We start from the raw sequence: 13,028 nt of genomic DNA, 5'->3' as shown, positions 1-13,028 counted from the left end.
TATGTAGCATTTACACGACATAACCCCCAGTAGCCATGAATATCCACTTAACCTGTCTATATTAGGTTCGTTTTTCATCAGTGTTGTGTTTCCTCTCATCTCCCTATGTCTTGAAGTCTCAGTCTAACTCTCTTTTGAAGATCTTTGCTTGATTTTTTTCTTCAGATGGGAATTGCTGGTGGTATACTCTTCACATTCTTGTGTGTTAACAGTTTCCTTCTTTTGCCCTGGTGGGTGAATACCATCTTGAATAAGTAGAGGATCATAAGTTGTTTTCAGCTTAGCTATTGGAAAATGTCATTTCCATTGTCTACTGGCTTCCAATATTGACAATAAGAAGTCAGATGCCAATTTTCCCCTTTGCAGATAATGTGTACTTTCTGTTTATTAGCTTGTCAGTGTTTTGTTCTGTTTTTGTTTTAAACTTTCAGGAATCTTACCAGGACATGCCCAAGTGAGTGTTTTCCTTTATCAATCAAGTCTAGAACTCTGGGAGTCATTTCAATCTCTAGACTCCAGGGTCTCTTCATTTTAGGAGTAATTTTTTGTATTACACACTTTATAATTATTCCCTCTCCTTTGTTTCCTTTTTTCCTGAAATTCATATCATTGCTCATGGTAGGTCTCCTGGATCCAGCCCCAAGTCTCATCTTTCTTCTTATTTGTCCACCATTTTGCTTGATCCATATGGTGAGAATTTTTTTCCAATGTATTTCTAGTCACTAGTTCATATCTCTCCAATGACTATTCTCTCTTTAACTCATCTGTCAAATTGTTCAATGGAACAGCTGCCAGATAAAGTACAGAAAACTAATTAAATGTGAATCTCAAACATTGAATATATTTTTAGTGTAAGTATGTTGACTATAGCATGGGACATAATATACTAAAATTATTTACTATTTATGTGAAATTCAAATTTAATGGGTTGTCTTGTAGTTGTTTGTATGTAGTTGCTTTAATTCTGGCAACCCTATTCAATGGAGAAATCATATCTCTGAGGTCCAGACATTCTTTTTGTGTATGCATTTGATTCTCCTTAAGTGTCCTTGTTTATTTGCTTGGTTCTTTGTTGTTTTTAGAATCTTCAGTTCACTGGCCAGGTGTTTTGTTTGTTTGGATTGGTCTTTCTCTGTTTGGATGCTGAGTTTCCCTTACTATGTTATGTTAAAAACAGTCAGAGATCTGCTTGTCATGGGACCCCAAGTGGAGGCTGACCTCTGACTGGTAGAAGATAAAGGAATTTTTCCCATAGCGGGAAGGGGGAGGGTATATGGTAGAAGGTGGACAGCAGTCCCATGCTGAGGGCCTAAGAAGAGCCCCACTGTGCAAAAGTGTCTTTGTGCTCTTCTAGCTTCACAGATGCAAAAGATTAAGTTTACCTGTTCAGTGTCTTTGTGGCCTCTAAGAGCCATGGATCCCACACATACTCAGATAGGATTGATACTGTCTCTCACCTCAGGAGTCCTTGTACTACCACAGTTCACACTGTTTTTACAAATCTGTCATTAGTAATATCTGCTTCCAGGTTTTCAGGTGCTGGTTCCATGGCTTTTCCTGAACTCAAAATAAGGAAACTCCATAGACACTGTCCACTGGAACTCGTTCCCATCTACCCTCCACTCTGTCCAGGTAAGAAACCACCCATCTCAAGAAAGGAACAAGGCAGGAGCTGGAAGGGAAGGTGGGCACTGAAGGTATCAAAATACCCAAAAGATGCAAATTGCTAAAGGAAACAATAATCAGATTAGGTGTGGTGAAAGACCTGGAAAAAAATTAGAAAAAAAATTAAAGTTTAAGAGTATTCTGGTCTTGGAATATATCACAGTTGTCTTTATGTTCTCACTTCATTTAAACTGACCAAAACTGAAATCAGAGAGGAGGCATATGAATGTGATCTATGCAGAGAAGATAACAAGGATGCTGTGGAGCTAGAGCCACACATGGCTTGGGATGACTGTATTACAACAGGTATAGAACATTTCATTATCTTGGAGGTTCTACTGGACAGTACTACAATTAGTTGTGCATACTCACAGAGAAGTCCTTGCCTCTCCATTACAAACACTGGCTAACCAATCTGCATATGTGTATCTTGAGGTAAAATGATATTTATTTATTTACTTATTTTATTTTATTTTATTTTTTTGAGATGGTGTCTCACTCTGTCGCCCAGGCTGGAGTGCAGTGGCGCGATCTCGGCTCACTGCAAGCTCCGCCTCCCGGGTTCACGCCATTCTCCTGCCTCAGCCTCGCGAGTAGCTGGGACTACAGGCGCCCGCCACCACGCCTGGCTAATTTTTTTGTATGTGTTTAGTAGAGACGGAGTTTCACTGTGTTAGCCAGGATGGTCTCAATCTCCTGATCTTGTGATCCATCCACCTCGGCCTCCCAAAGTGATGGGATTACAGGTGTGAGCAACCATGCCCAGCCAAAATGATATTTTTCATACACGTATTGTTTTAATGTGGCACTTGAACCTGGAGGACATCATGCTGAATGAAATAAGTCAGGCTTGGAAACACAAATATCACATCATCTCACTTATAGGTGGAATTTTGAGAAATCAAATTCATAGAAGTAGAGATTAGAAGGGTGGTACTGGAGACTGGCTGGGGGAAGGAGAAGAAGAAATGAGGAGATATTGGTGCAAGTGTACAAAGTTTCAGTCATACAGGAGCAATAAGCTTTTGAGATTTATTGCATAACATAATGACTATAGTTAATAAAAATGAATCGTGTATTTCAAAATTGCTGAGAGAGTGAATTTAAATGTCTTACCACAAACATGATAATTAACTGAGGTGATGGATATATTTTCTTGCTCTAATCACTTCATATTGAATAAATTTATCAAAACTTCATATTGTTCCCCTCAAATATATACAATTATGAGTTGCCATTTTAAAATATTATTAATTTAGGCCAGGCACAGTGGCTCATGCCTGTAATTGCAACACTTTGGGAGGCTGAGGCAGGAGGATCACTTGAAGTCAGGAGTTCAAGACCACCCTGGCCAACGTGGTGAAACCCTGTCTTTACTAAAAATACAAAAATTAGCTGGGCGTGGTGGTGCATTCCTGGAATCCCAGCTACTCAGGAGACTGAGGCAGGAGAATCATTCAAACTTGGGAGGTGGAGGTTGCAGTGATCTGGGAGATTGCACCACTGCACTCCAGCCAGGGCGACAGTGAGACTCCGTCTCAAAAAATTATTAATTTAAAAATATTTTAAGTGATCAACTGTTACTCTACCCCAATCTCACTGGAGAATAAGATTCTACTGAGGTTCTAAGTCATTGTGTGCTGAGTAAAATGGTTAACTAATGATTTTAAAGAATACAGGAGAGAGGGTAGGAGAGTGAGCAACAGGTGGAGCCTCTGTTTTCTTTACAGAAAAATGTAAACAACTCTTTGTTTAGTTAGAGAGCACTTAATTTTAGGATGGGCTTCACTGGAGGGTAAATGGCTCAGTACCCACCTCCATAATTCTGGAGGCGAAGGCACTTTTGTAGCTCCACCATCAGCCAGCTGGGTAACAGGCCCATGTCTGTCCTGGCCAAGCCTGTTTTGCTGTCTGGTTGCTCTGGCCAGGAAGCCTTCCCAGAACCATGCCCTCCTTCCTCATGCCTGTGCTTTCCGTGTTGTATTTCTTTGTATTTTCTTTTTGCTTATAATTTTCTACCCCCCACTGTAAGCCCCATGAGGACAAGGAGTGTGACTGGTTTTGCTCACTGCCGTGTCTTCCGTACGTAGTACATAACAGGACATCAATAAATATTAGTTGAATGGAAGATTAAATCAACAAAATGGTGAGTTCCTGATGATCATAGGTATGTGCCACCTGGGTTCTATTCTATTAAGGAATGGGAGATTGGCTGCGGGAGGCAAGAACATGTTTCATTTACATGTACGCATTTGACCCTGAAAAATGTCACCAGATTTTACAAGTTATTTACAATGCTGTCTTGGAATGACTGCAGGCTCATAAATAACCAGGAAAGATAAGGCTGAAAAAAAAAAACAAAACAGTTGAAGAATCAGTTGCTTGTTTTAAAAACTCATTTCACAATGCGTTATTTTCTTACCAAAGAGGCAGGAAGCCCAATGTCTATAAAACTTTAAAGTAAGCATTTCCCTTTAAAATGAAGACATACTCTTAAACCTCTCTGTGAACCAATCTCTCCATAAAAATTTATGATGTATTTGAATTAGAGTGTGCTAATTTAAGTGTGATGCACGAAGAACACTGCAAAGAAAAAAACAAACCTTAATTTTATTTAATCTCAAATAATAACTAATAATTGCACAAGAAATAATCAGGATCTTTAAAAATATAAGCAGTAATTTACATTGCCATTGGTAGCTTAAATGTGTAGCCCAGCAATCAGAACAAGCAGTCAAAGTTTCTTTTCAAGGATCTGAAATAAAAAGGCAAATAGCAAAGCATGTGCCCAAACAGCCAGCTTGGAGTAACTCCCTATCCCAGGATGCTCAACGCCTTTGTAAAAGAAATATCAATCGCGAATGTTCTTCTAACATAAATAAGCTAGAGGAAATATCTTGATTTTTAGAACTGATTGGATTTCAAAACAGGAAAATCTTCAAAGCTGATGCATTTTTTTGAAAGAACAAGATATTTCTTCCCAAGGCAGCATTTGTGCCCTGGAACTAGCTGAGCAATCCTCCTGCTGACCTTTCCCCTTGTTCTGAAAGGCTTAATGGTGACTAGCATGCCATTTCTCATATGTCTTGAGTGAATGTGGTGTTCTGAGTTTTATTAGGTTGGTGCAAAAGTAATTGCAGTTTTGCCATTAAAAGTAATGACAGGCCATGTACAGTGGCTCACGCCTGTAATCTCAGCCCTTTTGGGAGGCTGAGGCAGGTGGATCATGAGGTCAAGAGATTGAGACCATCCTGGCCAACATGGTGACACCCCGTCTCTACTAAAAATACAAAAATTAGCTGGTGTGGTGGAGTGTGCCTGTGGTCCCAGCTTCTCAGGAGGCTGAGCAGGAGAATTGATTTTACCAGGGAGGCAGAGGTTGCAGGGAGCTGAGATCATGCCATTGCACTCCAGCCTGGCGACAGAGCAAGACTCCGTCTCAAAAAAAAAAAAAAAAAAAAGTAATGACAAAAACTGCGACTGCTTTTGCACCGACCTAATAGTTCCTAACTAAACTCTATATTCTTTGCAAATACTCCATTTTGAATGATAACAATAGACACTGGGGACTCCTAGAGGGGGAAGGAAGGAGGGGGCAAGGGTTGAAAATGAACTATTGTGTACTCTGCTCACTACCCGGGTGACAGGATGTTTCTTACCCCAAACGTCAGCATCATGCAACATACTCACCTAACAAACGCGCACGTGTACCTCCTCAATCTAAAACAAAAGCAGAAATTATGTGAAAAAACTGTGGTGGGAGTTGGAATAAACTTTAGATATGTAATAAATTTGTTTGAAAACTGTTAATTTCTCATGCTTTCATTAAAAAATAATTTTCCTCAAGAAACCCCAAATTCTCCACCTCAGGAATGAAAAGTGCATTTGAATTTCAAGAAGGTATGGGCATGAGAACCTTGCAGTTTTCTAATTTGTGGAGACAAAATAATTCTTATAACACCAACTAGAGGTTTCCTCTACAAACCCCTTGTAATTCCTTTCTGAACTCTCTTCCTTCTAGAATCTTGGGGCATCTGAAAAACTCAAAGCTATGTAAACACAACATATAGATTGCTGGAGACAGGATAGCTTCTTGTCTTCTTTCCCTTGTGATATCGTTTGGCTGTGTCCCCATCCAAATCTCAACTTGAATTGCATCTTCCAGAATTCCCACATGTTGTAGGAGGGACTCGGGGAGGTAACTGAATCATGGGGGCTGGTCTTTCCCGTGCTATTCTCCTTATTATTAATAAACCTCACAAGATGTGATGGGTTTATCAGAGGTTTCCGCTTTTGCTTCTTCCTCATTTTCTCTTGCTGATGCTATGAAAGAAGTGTCTTTCATCTCCCACCACGATTCTGAGGCCTCCCCAGCTATGTGGAACTGTAAGTCCAATTAAACCTCATTTTCTTCCCAGTCTCAGTTATGTCTTTATCAGCAGTGTGAAAACGGACTGATACACCTTGTTTTCTCACTGTGGGGTTGTAAACATTTGTAAATGTGGCCACCTTAGAACAGACATTGAGTGGAAATAAGAATTGTAGGATAGCACTGAAGCCAGTTGCCTTGCGTAGGACCATGTTCTCTATTTTCATGCCTTTTCTTGTCCTCCCCTTAAAAGATGTCTCCTTCTAGTATTCTACCAGACTACCTTAGTCTTCTCATTTTCCTTTCTATCCAAGCTTATTTTTATAAAGGCTGGGATCAGTTTATTGATGTGATTGAGGTGGACTCTCCTTCTAGAGGCAAGGCATTCTAATGGAATATTAAAATTGTAAAGATGACTCCTCCAGACCCCAAAAAAAACCAAACCCTTGGCCTTGAACAGTCCTGTTAGAACCAAGTCTGCAGGGAAGTTTGTGAAAGTAACTTGCAAAGCTACTCAATATGGATATTAAACAGCCTAGTTTTCCTAATTGTGCCTCATTTCAACTGTGTCCTCTGGATACTACTGGCTCCCCAGTGGTTGGGTTGAGTATGAGCCCCCAAATATGAGTAAAAGAAGAAAAAGTTAATTCAATCACCGAGTCTTGCTAGCATATTAAAAATTGGATAAATTAATGTTCAATCATATGTTTTGGCTTTGGCCAGCCAGACCAGGCCAATTTTTGGATTTGAACTGCTTGGAATTCTTCAGGCAAGTCGCGATGGAGCACTTCTTGGACAGTTAGAACTTTACCAGGTTCACAGGAGAACTCAGATGAAGACAACACCTCATCCACACTGGTTTCCTTTGGAGGGCTTTACTGTTGAGAGGTGGTTTTCATAGCCGCAAAATGACAAGTTGAGTAGATCAGTGTTTATCAACCAGGTGCCACATTGTGCCCCAGGAGACATTTGACAATGATGGGGTGTTACTGGCATCTAGTAGGGAGAGTTCAGGGATGCTGCTTAACATCTTACAATGCACAGGACAGTTGCCACAGCAAAGCATTACCCAGACCCAAATGCCAATAGTGCCAAGGTTGAGAAGCCCTGCAGTAGAGAATGCTGAATGTTAAAACCAGGGAAGCAAAATCTGTCAGTGGTGAAAGGGATGTGTATGGCACTTAGAGCAGAATCACAGCCAGAGTCAGGACACAGGTAGATTTTGGAGAACTGGAAGTGAGGACCAAAACCAGGGTAAAAGTGAGAGAAGCCAAGACTGTGGCTGTGATCCAGGCTGCAATACCTGAAGCTCCCTTGGCTTATATGGTGGGGTACTGGACTTGCCTAATTTCTAGGCATGGAGTTGGGGCTTGTAACAATGGTGGGAGATGGGCAGTGCTTTGGGAATGTAGTTGACCACTGCATGGGTGCTAACTAGCCCAGGGGTCTTAAAGAATTTGTGTAGGCCATGAGGATCCACTGCAGCCATTGAATAGTCATAGAATTGATCTAGGACATCACCGTGTGCTACTACCATGCAGTTTTACCCCATCTAAGAATCCATATGTCCTAGTTTAATTTCTAAATTTTTGTTTTGTTTATTTTCACTAAAGCAACATGTTAGTGTACTGTGGAGGGAAGTAAATTCATGGCTGGTGCTCATCATGATATCTCTTAATAGGATCGTGAGGCAGTGTGGCAGGAAGAAAACGTTGTATTTAGTTAAAAAAAAACAACAAAGAGAATCTGCCTTTTAAGAGAGGAAGAGCATGGCTATCAGAAGCGAATGGCTCTTTGATGGAGTAAAATACTTTGATGAGACTTTGTGGTTGATGAAGATGCCTCTGTCTTGCTTTTTTGACTACTTCTAGGCAAAACCTAGATTTGTAAGGGTAAGTGAGAGAGCTCAACTGCTTCAGCTTAGAAAATAAGGATTTTGACTGTTTGTGAGCAGCCCAAGAATGAGGGTTTGAAGGGCCCAGTGTGTGAGAATTGGATCCCAGAAATATGGCCATAGGCAGCCTCTGGGGAGAAACCAAGGCCATGAGAAGTTCCGCATGAAGGAGGCATTATGGGACATGTGTGAAAATGACACAGTTTTAAATTAGCTGCATTCTGTCTGTGAAGGAGTGGTTGTAAAGAAAGCATTTCTGTTATCCCTGAAAGCCTCAGTAAACATTCGCCACACACTGTAACAGCTTTGGGATAGTTGCTGGGGAAGAGGGAAGGAGGCTGGGTGGGGTTCAGAAGCAGCAGGGAAGAGAGGTGACCCGCAGGAGGGTAAGCCCTACTCCATCCACTCCTCTTTCTCATTCCCACTCTCTGAGGCACTGGAAAGGTCACAGGACCTCTTCTAGTACATGAGATGGGAGCTCGACTCATTTTATTTGGAGAATAAAAGAAAATATGCCTTCATTAAACTAGAGGGTGTTAGGGGGCATCTGGTTTACAGAACTGAGTCAAGAAGAAGCACTCTCAAGCAATGGTGACATCTGCCAGTTCTGCAAAGTGGGCCCTGCGTTGTCACAGAAGTCTCCTTGGGCAAATGTTTTCTACGTAGATTTTAGAAACTTTCTTGTGACTTTCTCAAGGTCCTTTGGTGACACATGCAGCTTGAAGCTTTTGCAAGGGGCTGGAGTCTAATCTCTTCTTGCCCAGCTTGGCTGCAGGAGAAGGGAGATATGTTAGGAGTTGTCTTTGACTGAGGTTGTGTAGCCTGGGGTTGCAAGGGCTGTTGCCAAGGCTTCTGGTGGCATCACATGCTTCAGGAATTGGATGAATTTTCTGTCATCTTTTGGTCTTCTGTCGCGTCAAGATCTCTTGGTTTTGTTGCATTGCAAAGATCTTGTTAGCTGTGTCTCCTTGCCGTTCTGAGAGTGCCTGGCTGCCAAACACTGTCCAAGAGCTGTTGAAGAGGCCTCTTGCCAAAGGTGACAAGTTGAAGATGCCAAGGCACTTGCTGCAGTCATTTTTCTTGCCCAATCTTTATCATCTTCCATTAGTCAGGAGTATTAATGGACAGTCCTGGAGTGTCCAAATGGCAATAATCCATCTTTTTCCCAATCCTACCAAGGGTGTTTCAATGCAGCCGTTGGAATAGTAATGTTTGTGCATTATTGCTGTTCTCAGGGTACTGTAAACTTCTCCCCCCCTTGATCTTTGCCCACTAAATCAGCCCTAACACTTTCTCTTCAGTCTCTTTCTGTTGACTTTCCCCTAGATCCTGCCCCTAGACCATCACTCAGCTAGTTCCTCTTCATTGCCTCCATTTTAGTTCAAATGTTTCTTCTTTGGACAGTTTGGAGTTTTGCTCCCCCTCTTCTCTGCCATTCTGTAGGAGGGTTTTTTTTTTTTCTTAAAATAGTTCATATCATCTGGGCGCGGTGGCTCATGCCTGTAATCCCAGCACTTTGGGAAGCTGAGGTGGGTGGATCACGAGGTCAGGAGATAAAGACCATCCTGGCCAACATGGTAAAACCCTGTCTCTACTAAAAATACAAAAAAATTAGCTGGGTATGGTGATGCGTGCCTGTAATCCCAGCTACACAGGAGGCTGAGGCATGAGAATCGCTTGGAGCCGGGAGGCAGAAGTTGCAGTGAGCAGAGATCGTGCCACTGCAGTCCAGCCTGGTGACAGAGCGAGACTCTGTGTCAAAAAAAAAAGAAAAAAAAAAAAAAGTGCGTATCACTACCTGTATTGGCTTGTTTAATGGCTTACTTAGTGTTTTAGTCTGTTGTGTTGCTATAAAGGAATACCTGAGGTTGGGTAATTTATAAAAAAAGAAGTTTATTTGGCTCATGGTTCTGCAGGCTGTACATGAAGCATGGCCAGCATTTGCTTCTGGTGAGGGCTTCAGGGAGCTTCCACTTATGGCAGAAGGCGAAGGGGAGCTGCATCATATGGCGACAGGAAAGAACAGAGAGGAGGAGGTGCTAGGCTTTTTCTTAGTACCCAGATCTTGCCTGAACTAATAGAGTAAGAAGTCACTCATAGGTATGGCACCAAGACATTCATGCATGATCTGCCCCCATGGTCCAAAAACCTCCACTAGGCCTCACCTCCAATACTGAGGATCAGATTTCAACATGAGATTTGCAAGGACAAATACCCAAACTGTATCACTTGCTTATTATCTTTCTACTCTACTAGAATATAAGCTCAAGAAAGACCAGGACTGCATCCAACATGCTCACCATTGTATGCTTCCCATGTACAACTGTACCCTGCACATAACAGGTTCTCAAGAAATATTCATGTAATAAGTGAATAATTGAGTGAATGAATAAACGAAACTTCTCTTTACAACAAGCAAATGTAATAGCCCTTTCTAAGCTCTCATCCTTCTCATTGTCCCTGGTGGATTCCCACCACACTCAGAATTCCTTTTCACCTTTCCGTGCATATGAGGCCCCACCTAATCAGGTGCTGGTCTTCTTGGCTTTCTGTCTCCTACCACTTTTGGTCTTGCTTTGGGAACTCCACTGCCTTTTCTGTTATAGGAACATGCTAAGGTTATTCTTCATGGTCAAGAACACAAGCTCTGAACTCATCTGTTTTTGAACTCAAGTTCCACTTATTGCTAGCTGTTTGATATTAGGAAATACTTTATGTTCTGTAACCTCACCTCCCTCATCTGTAAAACGGAAGTAATGATAGTACCTGTCTCATAGGTGGCAACTATATGGGGCAGCACACTCAAGGAATGAAGGAAGTTTCAATGAATGTCAACTTTATAAAGACAGTGTTGAGGTAGCCCGGTGCAGTGGTTTGGGAGCCAGGAACAGCATGTGGGCCAGAGTGTGGCTGCAGGACAGGAGGTCAAAGATACGGGTTGAGGGTGGAATAGGAAGACCCTGGAACGTCATCCCGGGAGCTTGAGATTTTATTCTACATTTCTCTTGTTCTTAACTATTGAGGGTGATGGATCCCTGCAGTGTGTGGAAGAGTTCCTCATGGACCCCAAGGTTATATCCATCTAGAACTTCAGCATGTAATTTCCTGTGGAAATAGTGCCTTTGCAGATATAATTTAGGTAAAACTGGAGATGAGATCCTACTGGATTAGGATGAGATCTAAATCCAATGAAAATGTCTTCATAAAAAACAGGAAAGAACTCATAGAAACACAAGGAAGAAGGTCATGTGAAGATGGAGGCAGAGATTGGAGGGATGCAGCCACCAGCCCAGGAATGCTAGCAGCCACCCAGAAGCTGGAAGGAAATGAAGGAGTCTCTCCTAGAACCTTTAGAGAGAACATGGTCCTGTGAACAGCTTGATTCTGGACTTGCCCGTAGCTTGTATACTCTTACTTTGGATACAATTTTATCCAAACTTGGCTAAACAGTTTCTCAGCTTATAGAAAATTTAAAATGGAGAAGATTCAAGTCGATTCTTACACATTCAAAGCAAGAAAATGATGGGAACATAGGAGGAGACCAAGAAAGCCTATAAAAAGCAAAAATACGAAGTTAACATAGTGGTAGCTTTAAGATGTTTCGTGTAGCTACAGGCAGCCTATACACATGAAAATCCCCAAGGGGATCCCCATATCACAGTGTAGTGTGATGTTTGACATTCGTGATCATCTGGAGACGTACAGAAAAGGTGAATCTGTGTTCTGTATATTCTGCCTAAGGCAAAGAAATATCTAGCTCCCTTTAAAATAGTTCCATAATTTTTTCTAAAAACCTTTGCTTGAAAACTGTAAGCTTCCCATATCTGGAGCATTTCACTTTAAATATTTGGATAAATATGTTATCTTCTTACTTAGACATTTCATGTGTTTGGGGATTGTCTTCTCAATTCTTCCTAATTCATATAGCTGCTAACACTTCCTGCAGAGCTAAACCATTATAGATATGAAATAAAGACCTATTGATTTGACTTACTTTTACTTGTAAAACCTTCCGAGCGTTATAACCTCATTTAATCTTTCAGCTTTTACAGTTTCAAGAGTTTGTGTCACAATTAGAAGAATTCAACTGCACCTCCAAGTGACAGCAGTTGCTCTGGTTGGTGGGTGATCTCAGGAGGCTTGAGAATGCTTTGTCTATGAGGGAAGTAAGATACTTTCAGAGCCCCACTTTAGAAGGTGTGAACTGGCTAGATAATGAACCCCAGGGATAACGCTGCTGTAGCAGTGGGACGGAGGTGATGGGTTTTCAGTTTGGGCCTCAAACATCAATACCCTCCTAGCAGCAGAAGGAACAGAGTCCCTCCTTTACTTCTCCATTAGAAAGAATGAGATGGCAAGACAATGAAACAGGCAAAGTGAACAGAGATGTAAGACAAAATTCAGGTGAGAGAGCCGGAGCATCACTCAGCCATTCCTGACATGTAAAACAGGCAACTAGAAATTTGCAGAAAGGAAGCGAAGTCTCCATAAAGATGTCTTTAAAGTGAGCTTGAAGTATTTGGAGACGATTCAGTGTTACATAAAATCTGCAAATCTCTGAATAAAGAAGCAGAGATCCCAGCATGGGACAAATGGAGCCTCAAAGGTGGGAAGAAGACAGACAAGACCAGGGCAGAATGCATCTCTTCCTTCCTGTTGGCTTTCCTGGGTAAGGATTGCATCATTCCTGTGGAAGGACAGGCCATCAGCTCCGAAACACTCTATGTATTTTCCAGTATACACTGCTAGCTGTGTGATGTTAGGAAAATTCCTTACCTTGTCTAACCCCCATTTCCCTCATCTGTAAAATGGAAATAATGATAGTACCTACCTATCTCATAGGTGGCAACTACGAGGGGCAGCACACTCAGGGAATTAAGGAAGTTTCAGTGAACGTCAACTTTATGAACACAGTGTTCATAAAGGCAGGTCAGTGCAGTGGTTTGGGAACCAGGAGCAGCACGTGGGCCGGAGTGTGCCTGCAGGAGACAAGGTCAGAGATGTTGCTAATAATGGAGAATAAAGGATGCATTCTCATTACTGACCTTGGAGTCATTCATTCATTCACAGGATGTGTTTTGTCAACTTACTAAAACACTA

The 13,028-nt window shown here is 41.7% G+C and overlaps 1 long non-coding RNA gene across 1 annotated transcript; it reads left to right on the top strand.

The window, feature by feature from the left end:
• Positions 1 to 1,528: 1,528 nt before the first annotated feature.
• LOC129493160 (uncharacterized) lies at positions 1,529 to 12,972 on the top strand. Its single transcript, XR_008661057.1, has 3 exons — positions 1,529 to 1,632; positions 3,698 to 3,811; positions 10,952 to 12,972. It is a non-coding gene; the product is annotated as an uncharacterized lncRNA (long non-coding RNA).
• The last annotated feature ends 56 nt before the right edge of the window (positions 12,973 to 13,028 follow it).

The sequence above is a fragment of the Symphalangus syndactylus genome, chromosome 11, assembly GCF_028878055.3.
Source record: "Symphalangus syndactylus isolate Jambi chromosome 11, NHGRI_mSymSyn1-v2.1_pri, whole genome shotgun sequence".
NCBI lineage: Eukaryota > Metazoa > Chordata > Mammalia > Primates > Hylobatidae > Symphalangus > Symphalangus syndactylus.
Note: the sequence above shows the minus strand (reverse complement) of the source record. Positions and strands in the feature narration are given on the sequence as shown.